The sequence below is a fragment of the Macaca thibetana genome, chromosome 12 (assembly GCF_024542745.1).
Source record: "Macaca thibetana thibetana isolate TM-01 chromosome 12, ASM2454274v1, whole genome shotgun sequence".
In the NCBI taxonomy this organism is placed as follows: Eukaryota; Metazoa; Chordata; class Mammalia; order Primates; family Cercopithecidae; genus Macaca; species Macaca thibetana.
Genome location: NC_065589.1, coordinates 53,322,224 through 53,336,448, shown reverse-complemented (window position 1 = coordinate 53,336,448; position 14,225 = coordinate 53,322,224).

Below are 14,225 nucleotides of genomic sequence, written 5' to 3'. Positions count from 1 at the left end.
TCTCCTGACCTCATGATCCGCCCGTCTCGGCCTCCCAAAGTGCTGGGATTACAGGCTTGAGCCACCGCGCCCGGCCTATATATAGTTTCTTTACTGAGAGCAAACCTGACCCCTGCTAAGTGAGGTACTGGGTTTACAACCATGAATAAGACAATGTCTTTCTTCACACTGTGTTTGCAGTGTGCGTACACGCATTCTCAGTAAAATGTCTAATATTTGTTGGAATCAGATAGAAAGCCCAGTGCTTTTTGCCAACAGACAAGAAAACTCCAGCCAGACATGATTCCAGTTCAGCTTGACCCGACCCGCTTCAGTTCTGACCTGGGCAGATCATAAATCATGATGAAAACATTGCCCAGTACTTGTGCCCATTACCTCTTTGCCAGATCCACATGAGTTGCCAACAGACTGATTTATCAGATTGTTGTTATGAGGACGGCTAATGCCACATTCATTGTGCCAGGCAGCATCTGTGCCCAAGCTCCTCCCTAGGAAAAAGCAGCAGCAACAGTTAAAGTTGCAAGAACTAAGAGGAAACTATGACCTAAGAGAGGTCACCTATGACCACAGGTCAGCTAGGCGTGAATGAAAAATTATTCTGCTGATTTATGAAGTGGAAAATAATAACAGGAACTAGTGTTTAGTAAATTCCACGAATTTTACTGAAATCTTGTCAAAAACCAATATGTGAATCTTTCAAACTGTTATAGCCAAAGGCAAATGTTAGTGGTCTGATTAGTGGACAGTTATCCCAGCAGGCATGTAAAATGTCACAAATGACTTTAACCTGTGTCGGCACTGTCCCTCCACCTGCCTCTCTCTGCACTGAGACACCTCCCTCTTGTATATTGAGGAATGAGATTTGTCCCTCATGTCTTTCCTGAACCCAGGGAGTTGCTCTGGCATCGCCATGACTCACTCTGCAGCTGGGAACCATCTAGAACTTGCACTGTCCTCATTGATGGAGGCCGCCCTTCCTTCACATGGGGCCAGCAACAGGAAAGGCTGTTGTTGTTTTTTTCTGCCCAACCTATTTGTTTCCCATAGTGTCACCCTACAAAGCAGTACAGGTATATCATTGTTACTGATTGGCAAACTAACCGAAGGAACTGGGCAGAAAAAGGAGTAGTTTAGTCTAAGAGAGATAGTCCAGGGGCAAAGCACCCAGCAAGTTGAGGGCCTTGCAGTAGTTCCTGCATGAACCCTCCCCAACTCATAACCTGTTGCCCTGTCTGCACTTTTCTGGTGTAATCACTGCTCCTTATGTAATCTCTGAGATGCAAACCTCCACCTTTGTAAACCCTCACCCTTAATCTCAGTGGTCATCCTCCCCTCAAGGGTTAGTAACCCTGAGTCATTCCATCTAGAGCAAATTCCAGAGGTGCTCCAGCTGGGCAGTCCAAAGTGGTGCCGTCTCAGGTAAGCATCATGTCTAGGTCCTCTCTGAGAATTTCCCATCAATGAAGGCTATAGACATTCCTCTTTCTTCAGCTATTATCCTGTGAATGACTGTCAGCCAAGATACACATATCTCTAAAGGACAGACATGCACTCTCAGGGATGGGATAGCCACAGTGTAACTAGAATCACAAAGTGGTAGCCACAAACATGTTTTATTTGGGGCTGCATTTAAAAAGAAGAGACAGCGAGCGAGAGAATCAGTTTCTGGGGCAGACAGAATAATGGCCTCCTCCAGAACTCCATGTCCTAACCCAGAACCTGGGAATATGCTTATTTCCAAGGCAGAAGGGACTTTGCAGATGTGAATAAGTTAAGGATCTTGAGGTGAGGAGGTTATGCTGGATTACTCAGGCAGGCCCAATGGAATAGCAAGAGTCCATATAAAGGAAAGAAGCAGGCAGGAGAATCAGAGTGAGAGAAAGAGAGGTGATCACGGAAGCAGAGGGTCAGAGACAGAGATGTAAAGATGCTATGCTGCTGGCTTTGAAGGTGGTGGTGGAGGCCACAAGCCAAGAAATGTAGGTGGCATCTAAAAACCAGAGACGGCAAGGAAATGGATTAGTCTCTAGAGTTTCAGAAGAGAGCATGGCCCAACAACACCCTGATTTCCACCCATGACAAACATCCGACCTCCAAAACTATAAGATGGTAATTTGTATTGTTTAAGGCACGGTCTGTGGTAACTTGTTACATCAGTAGGAGGCTGATACAGTTTCCACCATTTAAAAGCAGAAGTTTTGAGGTTAAAAAAAATTAAAAAAAAAATTTCAGACTACTCTTAGAAAATAGAAAAAAAAAAAATCTCTCCACAGAAGGCCTACTTTCCAGGGCAGAATTGGCATACTAGCCTGTGCCTCTGTTAGTAGGAGAATGGGGTCTGCAGTTCTGTACCACTCCTACCTTCGCTGTGTTCTCAAATGCTGAGGGCGAAGAGCCAGCTACAGATTACTATGGACTTCGCGGTTGCGATTCATGGCTGCCCTCTTCACTCAGTACCCCGTCAACACAAGTGGTCACACTATTCTTCCTCCACCCTTTTACTGACTTGAACAATAGCCTAAATGGCCAGTCATATGGAGTTTAAAAACCTGCCAGTGGAAGGCTTCTGCTTTTATCTTTGCCTCTGAAAGGTATTAGACAGGAAATTGGAATGAACCAGGGATGAGAGATAAGTGTGTCCACGGGCAAGCGAGAAGGAGGGACAGAATCATCCAGGTAAGTATCACCAGCGTGGCTCCATATGATCCCGGGTTCAGACAGTTTACTTTGACAGTATTATTTCATAGGTCATTTGTAGTAATCACCTACACAAATGAGGATTCTGCAGATTATGATCACTTGAAGTCCTGGCTTTTTATTTTTTTCAATTTGAGGGAAGAGGGAGCCTAAATTAGATTTTAGCAATGTCTGGTCAGTGATTAATGTATACTATGTTTTATAAAATTATCTTTTAAATCCAGTTAATGTTAGCCAGAATCTGGGTTGTTTTGGCTGAAAAGAAAAGCTTTGGACACAAAACAATCTTCTAATGGTCTTGAAACTAGAAATGCATAATGCTGAATGTACTTAAAGCGTGCCCAAAGTAAAGAATTTCTGCCATGGAAACCACCCGCTCAGCAACTTGACCACTAAAAAATGTTTCCACTGTATAGAGAGAATCTTTGGCCAAGCCAGGAACACCAATGATGAGCTGTAAATGCCTGCAGTTATACAAAAGGCCACTTTATAAATGGCATTTGGTATTTTTCTTTTCCAGTAACACTGAATATCAAAAGGCAGCATCGACAGTACATTTCCAGAAATCATAATCATTTCCTCAGTTAAATACACCTATTCAGAGCCTTCACCTATTAACGGGCAACTTCACCTGGCTTTATTTTTATAACACCTCTGATGGCTCAACTCTGCAACTGGCCAATCATTGTGGATAGACCAGTTCTATTATTAGATTGGTTTTGAAGAGTAAGCAGTCCAGAATAGTGGCAGAGATTTATTCTCCAAAATTGGCTGTTCCCTCTCAATGTAAACTCTAGTCAAAGAACTATTCTCTCTGGAAATGGATTTGGAAAATGAGGTAGTTTTAAACTGCTTGTGTGAATACATTTTTTCTTTTCTTTTTTTTTTTTTTTGTTTTGCTTTGTTATAGACAGAGTCTTGTTTTTGTCACCCAGGTTGGAGAGCAATGGCACGATTTCGGCTCACTGCACCTTCTGCCTCCTGGGTTCAAGCGATTCTCCTGCTTCAGCCTCCCTAGTAGCTGGGATTACAGGTGCCCGCCACCACGCCCAGCTAATTTTTGTATTTTTAGTAGAGACATGGTTTCACCATGTTGGCCAGGCTGGTCTTGAACTCCTGACCTCAGGTGATCCACCCGCCTCGGCCTACCAAAGTGCTGGGATTACAGGCATTAGCCACCTCGCGGCCATGAATACATTTTTCCAGGAACTAAGTCACTTTTTTCTCTGTGGTACGTGAAATATCAATGTGCACCACATGGGTAAGCACATTGTTAACCTATTTGTTTTGGAACCTGAATTAGTGTGCTAGGGCTGTCTTAACAAAGTCTCACAAACTAGGTGGCTTACAAAATAAATTTACTGTCTCTCAGTTCTGAAGGCTAGAAATCCAAGATCAAGATGTTGGCAGGGTTGGTCCCTTCTGAGGGCTCTGAAAGAGAATCTGTTCCATGCCTCTCTCGTGGCTTCTAGTGGTTTGCTGGCAACCATGGGAATACTTTGGTTGCATCACCCTGGTCTCTTTCCAGGGTGAGGAAAGTCAACTTTCCTCCACGTTATACTCTGATCCTGTCCTCTTTTCCTGCTCTATCCCTTGTGACTGCATTTATTCCCTGGCTCCAAGATCACCTTTAGGCAGCTGATTCTGTATAAGTTGCTATTTCTAGCCTTGACTTCTCTACCTAGCTACAAACTCATGTTTCCAGTTGTTTGTATCTAAATGGCAGTAAAACTAAAACTGAAAACATCATCACATTCTCCTTGAGCCATTTTCTCCTATTACATTGTTTCTGTTAATTTATTATTCTTGCATTCAGCCAGGCGTTGTACCTTGTGGTCATCATACATTTTTTTTTCTCTTGTTCTCTTATATCCCGTTTTTCTAGAAATCCTGTTGTCTCTGTTTCTGATATGTAAATTGTCTGCCTCTGACTTGTTCTAGTCCAAATCCTCATTACTTTTCACCTGGGTGGCTTAAATTGCTCCCTGTTATTTCAGCCTCTCTTTGCTGCATTCTAAACTATTCCCTGTTCATCCACTTTAACCTTCCAAAAGTTCAGCTGAAAAACATAATTGGTTCCCCCATTCTCTATACATTTTAAACTGAGACATAAATTTTAAACTGGTATTTGTAACTGCTATACTGTGGATATACTCTTCTGGTTTTCCTCATCACCTGCCAGTGCTGTACAGGTACCCACTTTGTATCAGTCCATTCTCACACTGCTGATAAAGACATACTGGAGACTGGGTAATTTATTTTAAAAAAAAGAAGTTGCATTGACTCACAGTTCAGCATGGCTGGGGAGGCCTCAGGAAACTTACAATCATGGCAGAAGGAGAAGCAAACACTTCTTCACATGGCGGCAGCAAGAAGAGCAGAGCAAAGCAGAGGGAAAGGCCCTTATAAAACCATCTGATCTCATGGAAACTCACTATCATGAGAACAGCATGGAGGTAACAGCCCCCATGATTCAATTACCTCCCACTGGGTCCTACCCATAACACATGGGGATTATGGGAAATACAATTCAAGATGAGATTTGGGTGGGGATACAGCCAAACCACATCACTGTTCTTCGGCCAAACTAGACTACTTTCTTTCTTTCTTTTTTCTTTCCTTTTTTTTAATTAAAAGATTCAATAGAACTGGATTATTCCAAACTAAGCATCCTTTAAGGCCAAAGACTGACTTATTCCATATTCTACATAAAGTGGTTTTCTGACAGACTAACAGGATCTGTGATGACTAGTATTTTATTTGATGCTCTTTTATTCCACTTAACATGAGCCCTAATAAAGGAATGGGCTTATGGCATACACCCAACAAATGTAGTAGCTGACAGCCTTTAGCAATAGACCTTGCTTTAGAGTTATTAGCATGCTTATCTTATTCTGTCTGCTAGATTGTAAGCTCCTAGAAAGTGAGGATTCTATTTTATTCATCTCTATAAGCCCTGACAATGGTTTGTTCTGGGCCTCGAATAGACAACCAAGCAAAGACTATTAACTTAAACTAAAAACTGTATTGGAAAATCAACTTAACACACCAAGAAATTGTGTTCCCAGCCTATATGAGCAGAAGGTTGAAATTATTATTTGATATTAAATATCTTGTTAAATTTGCATTAACCACTGGATTATGTAACTTTATCTTTGAAATGTCATAACACCTCTCTTACAAAAGTTCCATGGGCTGCTAATGGCTGGGGACTTGGAAAAGAGGGGTGGGAAACAGAAGAAAGAAGCTTCATATGCTTATAAACTCTGTTGAAAGTGGAAAAAGAAAAAAATAATCTTAAATCTTAGTCTCAAGAACGTCCCCATAGACAAAATTTGCAAACATAGTTATTTCTATCGCTCTTTAGTACAAGATTTCTTACAAGAGACAAGGCTTAGATTTGCCTCCTAATTATTTAAATTGAACAGTCAGTAATAAATGTTGGTCTTCTTGGGCTTCCCCACAAGCTGACAAGGAATCATCCTAGTCTATGTTTCTAATTTATTTTGGAGTCTGAACTCACCTACAGAGGGATGGGAGACTACTTTCTTCAACATGACATCTTCGGTTTCCCCTCAGCTGGTGGGATACATATTCAGTCATAATGATGCTGGGATTTCGAAAAATGTAGAAGAACTTGACACCATTACAGTTGTCAGAGTACCTTGCTTGAAACAAATGAAATCTAAAAATGTAGGTGAATGAGTATGAAAAATATTCACTATTTGTATCTATGTAGGAGGCATAGGGATCCCTTCCCACAGCAAGCTGCTCTAGCCTAGGATACTTTAAAATGTAATTCAAGTTGTAAAATGTGATAGACATTATTATTTCCAGAAAATATCTACCAAATTATAGATTGAAAATCAATTGTATATAAGTCACTGTTTTGTAGATCCTATTTCAAAATCAAGCCACAACTACATGAAAGAACTTGTCTGGGTCTTCAGAAATGATCCACTATTCAGGATAATTGTTGTTTACTGCGAAGGAGAGTCAAAAACCAAACCAGTTCTGAGTATTCAGATCAGCTCAGTGTTTCAGAGGTTAAGCGCCGGAGGCAGGTGTCTAGGCTTACTTAGATCCCAACTGTATCCCCTACTAACTACATTAGCTTTGACAAAGGTATCTAACCTCTTTATGCATCAAGTTCTCATCTATCAAATAACGATGAGCATTGCCTTCCTCATAAGCTTACTATGAACATTAAAAGAGACTGTACATAAATGGCCTACTCCAAAGCAGCCACTCAGGTTACTTTAGCTATTTTTATTCATAGCAGTTGGTTACTCTATCAAATTAAGCTAACTGATAACTATGCTTCTTATTTTTATGTTTTTTTTTTTGGCACTGAGGTATTTGGATTTCTATGGCTTTTTAAAAACAGCTTTATTGAGATATAATTCACAGACCATATATTTCACCCATTTAAAGTATACAACTTAAAGGCTTTTAGCATGTTCAGAGTTGACCAGCCATCATCACAATCTAATTTTAGAACATTAAAAAAACTTTTTTTGCTTAATAAATTAATGAATCTTTAAATTGTCGTATTATTCCTGCCTTTAAAATTACTGCTAGGTTCTCTGTAAGGATATGTTGAATGAAAGAAACCACTTTATTACTGGAACTGCCAGTATTTTTGAAGTTAGCGAAATGAATAAAATGTAATTAGCATGAGGACAATTCTGGATGAGTTTTGTCTTCCTGGCTGTGTCACAGGAAGTCTAAGACCAATCCAGCTTGTAGAGCAGAGAAAAAGGCACAGAAGTATTATTTTTCAACAGCTGGCTTGTAGGCTGGATAGGCTGCCCTGAGAATAGAATGAGTATCCTGATTCAAATATATATAATATTTTTTAAAGTCTTGGGGGAGTAGCAAGGGCAACCCTATACTCCTAGGTGGTGTAAAGAGTAGTAATAAAAGTCACAGTGTGGGAGATCATGGATCGCTTTAAAATTCTGAGGTCTGAAAAAGAACTCTGGATAAAAAGTACCTTAAAGTACATAACTTCACTTTAAGGACAGGGGAGTCTATTGATGTTTATTTCATCCCTAGCTAAGCACAGATTGACTAAGATCAGCTATCCATGACTCGGCATTTGAGGGAGAGGGTTCTATTTAGTGTTAGCTTGGACAGGACACAGAAAGTTAGTACCTGGGCAGGAAATTGAAACCCTCGCAGTGGTATTCCAAGGCCATGGTTCTGAGGTTGAGGTGAGATGGGCTAAAAATGAGATCAAATGGCAAATGAAGGAAAACTGGAACTACTTCACAAACTTGCCCAGGTTGAGCTCTGTTCAAAACACCCACAAACACACATTCACCCACATTCACATTCCTTGGTTCATACGCACTGATTGAAAACATATTAGACTTTGGATTTTTCTTAAATAAATCAACAGGTTCTTAGCAAGCTAAACATGTTTATTGTTAGCAGTCACCAGAAGTTTCTTTGGACTAGTTCAGGCAACAGCTGCATAAATATTTCTCACACTGGCTGCCTGCCCCACTCTACTTCTTTGCAGGAAACACCACATTTTTTTTTCCAGTTTAGTTCACTGGTTGTATCTCATGTGGACTGACTAAAGAATGTTATTTCTAAAACTAGGAGTGTTCCAAATATAACTATGACTTCTGGCAACTAAAGAGAGGCCACTAAACGATTTTTTTCCTCCGTTTTGCTGATTCCTGTTCATCCTTCAAGACTTAGCTCAGAATATTCAGTATCAAGAAATGAAGACCCATATAAATAAAACTGTAAAGTAACACAAAGATTTGAATAAATGGAAGACATGCTATTTAATGGAAAGAAAAATTAAAAGGTTTGAAGTCAACTTTTCCAAATAACATTCTCTGTATTGCCAATCAAAATATCAACGAGCTCGTTAGGAATTGACAAAACGATTCTAACGTTCATATAAAAATGAAAATGCTGGCCGGGAGCGGGAGCTCAAGCCTGTAATCCCAGCACTTTGGGAGGCCAAGGCGGGTGGATCACCTGAGGTCAGGAGTTCGAGACCAGCCTGGCCAACATGGCGAAACCCCATCTCTACTAAAAATACAAAAATTAGCTGGATTTTGTGGTGGGTGCCTGTAATCCCAGCTACTCGGGAGACTGAGACAGGAGAATCACTTGAACCCCGGAGGCAGAAGTTGCGGTGAGCCAAGATTGCACCACTGCACTCCAGCCTGGGCTACAGAGTGGGACTCCATCTCTAAATAAATAAACAAATAAATATGCTAAAAGAATGAGGAAAATTTTGAAAAAGAATAAGAACTTGTCCATGCATGTTATAAAGTTAGAATTGGTACTGACCCATGAATTACTAGACTCCAGTGAGTGCAACAATAGTCTAGAAATAGTACCACATATACATGTGAATTTGGTATCCAATAACAGCTACTATTTAGTGGGCTCTTATATATGTCATATATTATTCTAAGCCCTTTACATACACTAATGTATGAATCCTGGAAACAATTCCAAGAGATACATAGTATTTTTATACCTGTTTTATAAATGAGAAAACAGATTCATCCAGTTAGTAAGCCATGGAGCCAAAATTTGATCCAGGCAACCTAACTGCAACACCTATTAATTACTATACAGCATTTTATATCAGCAAAGGAAAAGATTATTCGACATGGGTAACTAATATAAACCCCACCTTATTTTTTATATCACAGCTAATTCTACATGGCTTAATTTTATTTAAATAAAACTGTAAAAGTACCAGGGAAAAATACGAGTTTTTTAAAGGAACTCTATGTGGAAAGACCTTTTTACAGCCCATTCAAAACTCGAAATCAAAATAGAGAAGACTGAGACCCAATTCATAAATATTTTTAAACCAAAATTAAAGTCAAATAAGCAAAGAGGTGAAATAGCCATAGTGCATACGACAGACCAACATGAATATCCCCAGCATACAAAGATCGTTTGCCAATCAGATGATGATAAACATGCCTATGAAAAACATGCATAATTCATAAAAATCAGAAAAATAGGCAAGAAGTATGAAAAGTTTAATCTTACTGTTAAGGAAATGCACATTCAAATAAAAATTCTTTATCAGATTGACAAACATATAATAGATTAACAAAATCTGATGTTGACAAAGGTGTAGGAAAATGGTGATTCGAATTGGTACAACTTTTCTGGAATTTTGGCTTTTATGAATCAAAATTTCAAATGTGTGTAATTTATGATCTAGCAATTCTTCCAGAGACCTATCTGTGGAAATCATTGCTCAAGTACCCAAAGCTATAAACACAATGATGTTAATTACAGCATTATCTAAAACAGCAGAAGAAGAGAAAACAATCTAATTGTCCTCTGGCTAAACAAAGGCGTAAAGTATGATAAAATACTATATGGCCATGAAAAATTGTAACATGATTTTAAATGTATTGATCTGCAATGATATCCAGGTTATATTGTTGAATGAAAAATTATCAAGATACTGAATAGCATGTGAAGTATGGCCACATTTTTATAAAATTATCGGTATGCAAACATATATACATGCATGCCTGGAAAGGTTATTCACTAAAATGTCGACAGCAATGATCTTTGTGAAGAGATTTTGGGTGAGTTTTACTCTCGTTTATATTTTCATGATTATTTGGAATGCTTGACTGAGCGAAAAAGAAAAAAACCACTACACAAACAGAACAGACACAACTGAAGCATGTCTTCTCCAGGAAGCCTTCTCTAACTCCAGGTTGGTCTGGATATTGCCCTCTAACCTCCCATAGCACCCTATACACATCACCACAGCCCTTCCACATCACCATATAAAGATATTTATTTGTATCCTTTCTCCTTCCTTAAGAAACATCAGTAAATACATCTGATAACCTATTATGGTGTTTTTCCCGTGCTGAACTCAGTGACTGACACATAGCAGGCACCAATGACTCAACCTATTTGGGAACTCAAACTAGCCTCCTCTAAAATTATATATTGTAGGAGGAAGTAGGTGTGAGTTTTACGAGATTAAGATGTGTATTTTTTCCCCGGTAGTTTTCATAAGCTAGATAAATTGTGGGGAAATACCAAGTAATGAACTATTTATACAGATCCACCTTTAAGCAAGGTTCAAGGTCACACTAAATTAACATCCTTCAGAATTCTTATTGGGAGTACTGCTGTTTAAGTTTTGCTTGATACTGACACTAACTTGATACCGGGAATATGTCTGCTTTTCCAAAACTCTCACTTTCTGTATTGGGAAATTAGAAATGAGAATAATTCACCCAGCAACAGGAATGACTGGCGACGAGGAATAGCTAATGGAGTGTTTGCTCGAGGGCTCTATTTTAGGCATGCCTCAGTTCAGCTCCAAATTTTCCAGTGAACTCTGTATTTTGACATTGAAAACCAATGTTTTGGCACTACACTATACTCAGAGACTTTCACAATAAGCTCCTCTTATCAGTTCACCATGTGATGTTTTCCTTTAGCCAGATCACACATTTTATTCTGGGGTTAGCGCTTTTGGACCATAGTTACAGATATGAACTGTGGGTAGAAATGGTCTCTAACTAGTAACTATTATTATTTAGTAACATAAAATATAAAATACATGGAAGGCGGAGTAGGCAACATATTGGGGTACCCAGTATGTTACCTACCCAAAGGGTTAAAAGGAACCCCCTAACTGAAATTATTTAAAAGCTGAAAGACCTAACTAAACTCTCTATCCAAACTGTTAATATATTCATAACCATATTTTAAGGGATGGTGTTCGTTTTGTGGTATTGATGGTTCTATTACTGCTTTTAAAAATTCAAAGATATAATGGTATTAAATGAAATTATAGCTTAACCCCTTGTTAGACTAACTAGAGATAAGCACTTGGCGTTATTTCCATCCTTAGGTCTTCAAGTAGTTATCATTAGTTTGTTTCCCTGTGTTTAGAAGGGTGTGATTTTCACATACTCCTCCAGCCAATGAAAACACCAGTTTTCATGAAAACTGTGACTCATAGGCCAGGCGCGGTGGCTCATGCCTGTAATCCCAGCACTTTGGAAGGCCGAGGCGGGCAGATCACGAGGTCAGGAGATCGAGACCATCCTGGCTAACACAGTGAAACCCCATCTCTACTAAAAAATAGAAAAAATTAGCCGGGCATGGTGGCAGGTGCCTGTACTTCCAGCTACTTGGGAGGCTGAGGCAGGAGAATGGCGTGAACCTGGGAGGCGGAGCTTGCAGTGAGCCGAGATCGCGCCACTGCACTCTAGGCTGGGCAACAGATCGAGACTCCGTCTCAAAAAAAAAAAAAGGAAACTGTGACTCTTATAAATGTTGACACTGACAGGTCAATTCATGTCTGAGTATTTGTTTAATCTTTGGAAGTCAAACTTGGAATTTCTACAATGTATTATGTTAAACACGTGTCACCATTTTGAACATAACATATTGCATGAAACTGTTTATAAGACCTGTATGCATTGCTAAACATTTATTTGCTTAAAATCAAAGATCTAAGAGTTTTAAGAACTGCAAAAAAATCAGAGAATATGAATGAAATACTGCCAGGAAAGAGAGAAAAATAAAAGATAATTGGAACTGAGAAGACTAGGCCCGGCGTGGTGGCTCACGCCTGTAATCCCAGCACTTTGGGAGGCCGAGATGGGTGGATCAAAAGGTCAGGAGATCGAGACCATCCTGGCTAATACGGTGAAACCCCTTCTCCACTAAAAATACAAAAAAAAAAAAAATGAGCCGGGTGTGGTGGCGGGCGCCTGTAGTCCCAGCTACTCGGGAGGCTGAGGCAGGAGAATGCCATGAACCCAGGAGGCGGAGCTTGCAGTGAGCCAAGATCGTGCCACTGCACTCCAGCCAGGGTGACAGAGCAAGACTCCGTCTCAAAAAAAAAAAAAAAAGAAAGTGAGAAGACTGAAAAAAAAGCATCAGATGCAAATAACCTACAAGCCATAGTCAACACATTTGCACATGATGAAGACAGTATAACATAATTTATAACACATTTTGACATATATTTGTACTTCAATTAACTTCGTTCTAAGACCATACAGTCTCTTCCTTCCTCTTTACGCAAATACACGTTTCACTCTTAAAAGAGGGCAATCTTACAGTCAATTTAATGACCATTAACACATCACAATAATAGACTTCTGAAAAAGTCTGCTTATATCTTCCTAAACCTGTGTTTCCAAATGAATGGTGTGAGTTGTTCTCCCAATAAGTCAATCACTGGGCTCATTAAGATATGTATTTGAGAAGAATGAGCTTGTTAACAAACGTATAGGTAAAAGATTTAGGTAAGGATTAGGATCTGCTGAAGTGACTGATGTTAGCCTGCCTCATCTAATTCTCAATACTACTAATATAGCTCTATTTCTTGATTTAGCAACCAAAACAATGACCCACTGTGAAAGATCAGTGCTTCATCTCACTCGCTGCTTTCTCCCTAATCATTCTCTCAGGTTTTGTTGGTTACTGTATAACTGTTTATTAGTTACCTTTCATTATTTCAAATAATAAGCTTAAATTCTCTTTACTTTTTCACTAATTTTAGGAAGTATCTCAACTTCCTCTCTATAAAGTGAGAACGTATGAATGCTCCACTATCCTTCACTTCTTCTCACCTGTAGCTCCCAGGTTTTGTTAACTATACCATGATTTTTCAATTACTAGTATTTATAACATTTACAGTATACTCTATCTTTGTTTTATGAAGTCTTGGGGTTTTTTTTTTTTCTTTTTTGGTTTTTTAATATAAAATCCTGTGGATTGTTTGTTTTAGAGACAATATCTCCCTTTGTTGCCCAGGATAGGGTGCAAGTGGTGCAATCATAGCTCACTATAGCCTCAAATTCCTGAGCTCAAGTGATCTTTCTGAGTAGTTGGGACTACAGATGCATGTCACCACACACAGCATATTTGTTTATTTTTTATTTCTTTAGAGACAGAATCTCCTGTGTTTCCCAGACTGGTCATGAACCCCTGGCCTCAAGCAATCCTCCCACCTCAGCCTTCCATGTAGTTGGGATTGCAGTAGGCATAAGCCACCATACCTGGCAAAGTCTAGTTTATATAAAGGCTTTTAAAATAAAGCCTTGTTTTTAAATACAGTCTTGGTTTTTAAAATAAAGTCTTGGTTTTTTAATAAAGTTTTGTTTTATAGAGTCTTGTCCTTATTTTATTAAGTCTTCTAAGCTTTGTTTACTGGTTGATTCTAAAAGTTAGAAACGAATAGCATATAGAACATTATTATGATGTTGATATTATTCAGTGCAAAATCAAGTATTACGATTAAACCTCAGAAGAAAGAAATGTAATCCTATGTAAGGAAAACTTTGCCACTCAAAGGAAATGATTTAAGAATCAAAGTATCCAGGCACAGTGGCTCACACCTGCAGTCCCAGCAATTTGGGAGGCTGAGTTGGGTGGATCACTTGAGACCAGGAGTTTAAGACCAGCCTGGCCAGCATGGTGAAACTCCATCTCTACTAAAAATACAAAAAAATTAGCCAGACATGGTGGTGCGTGCCTGT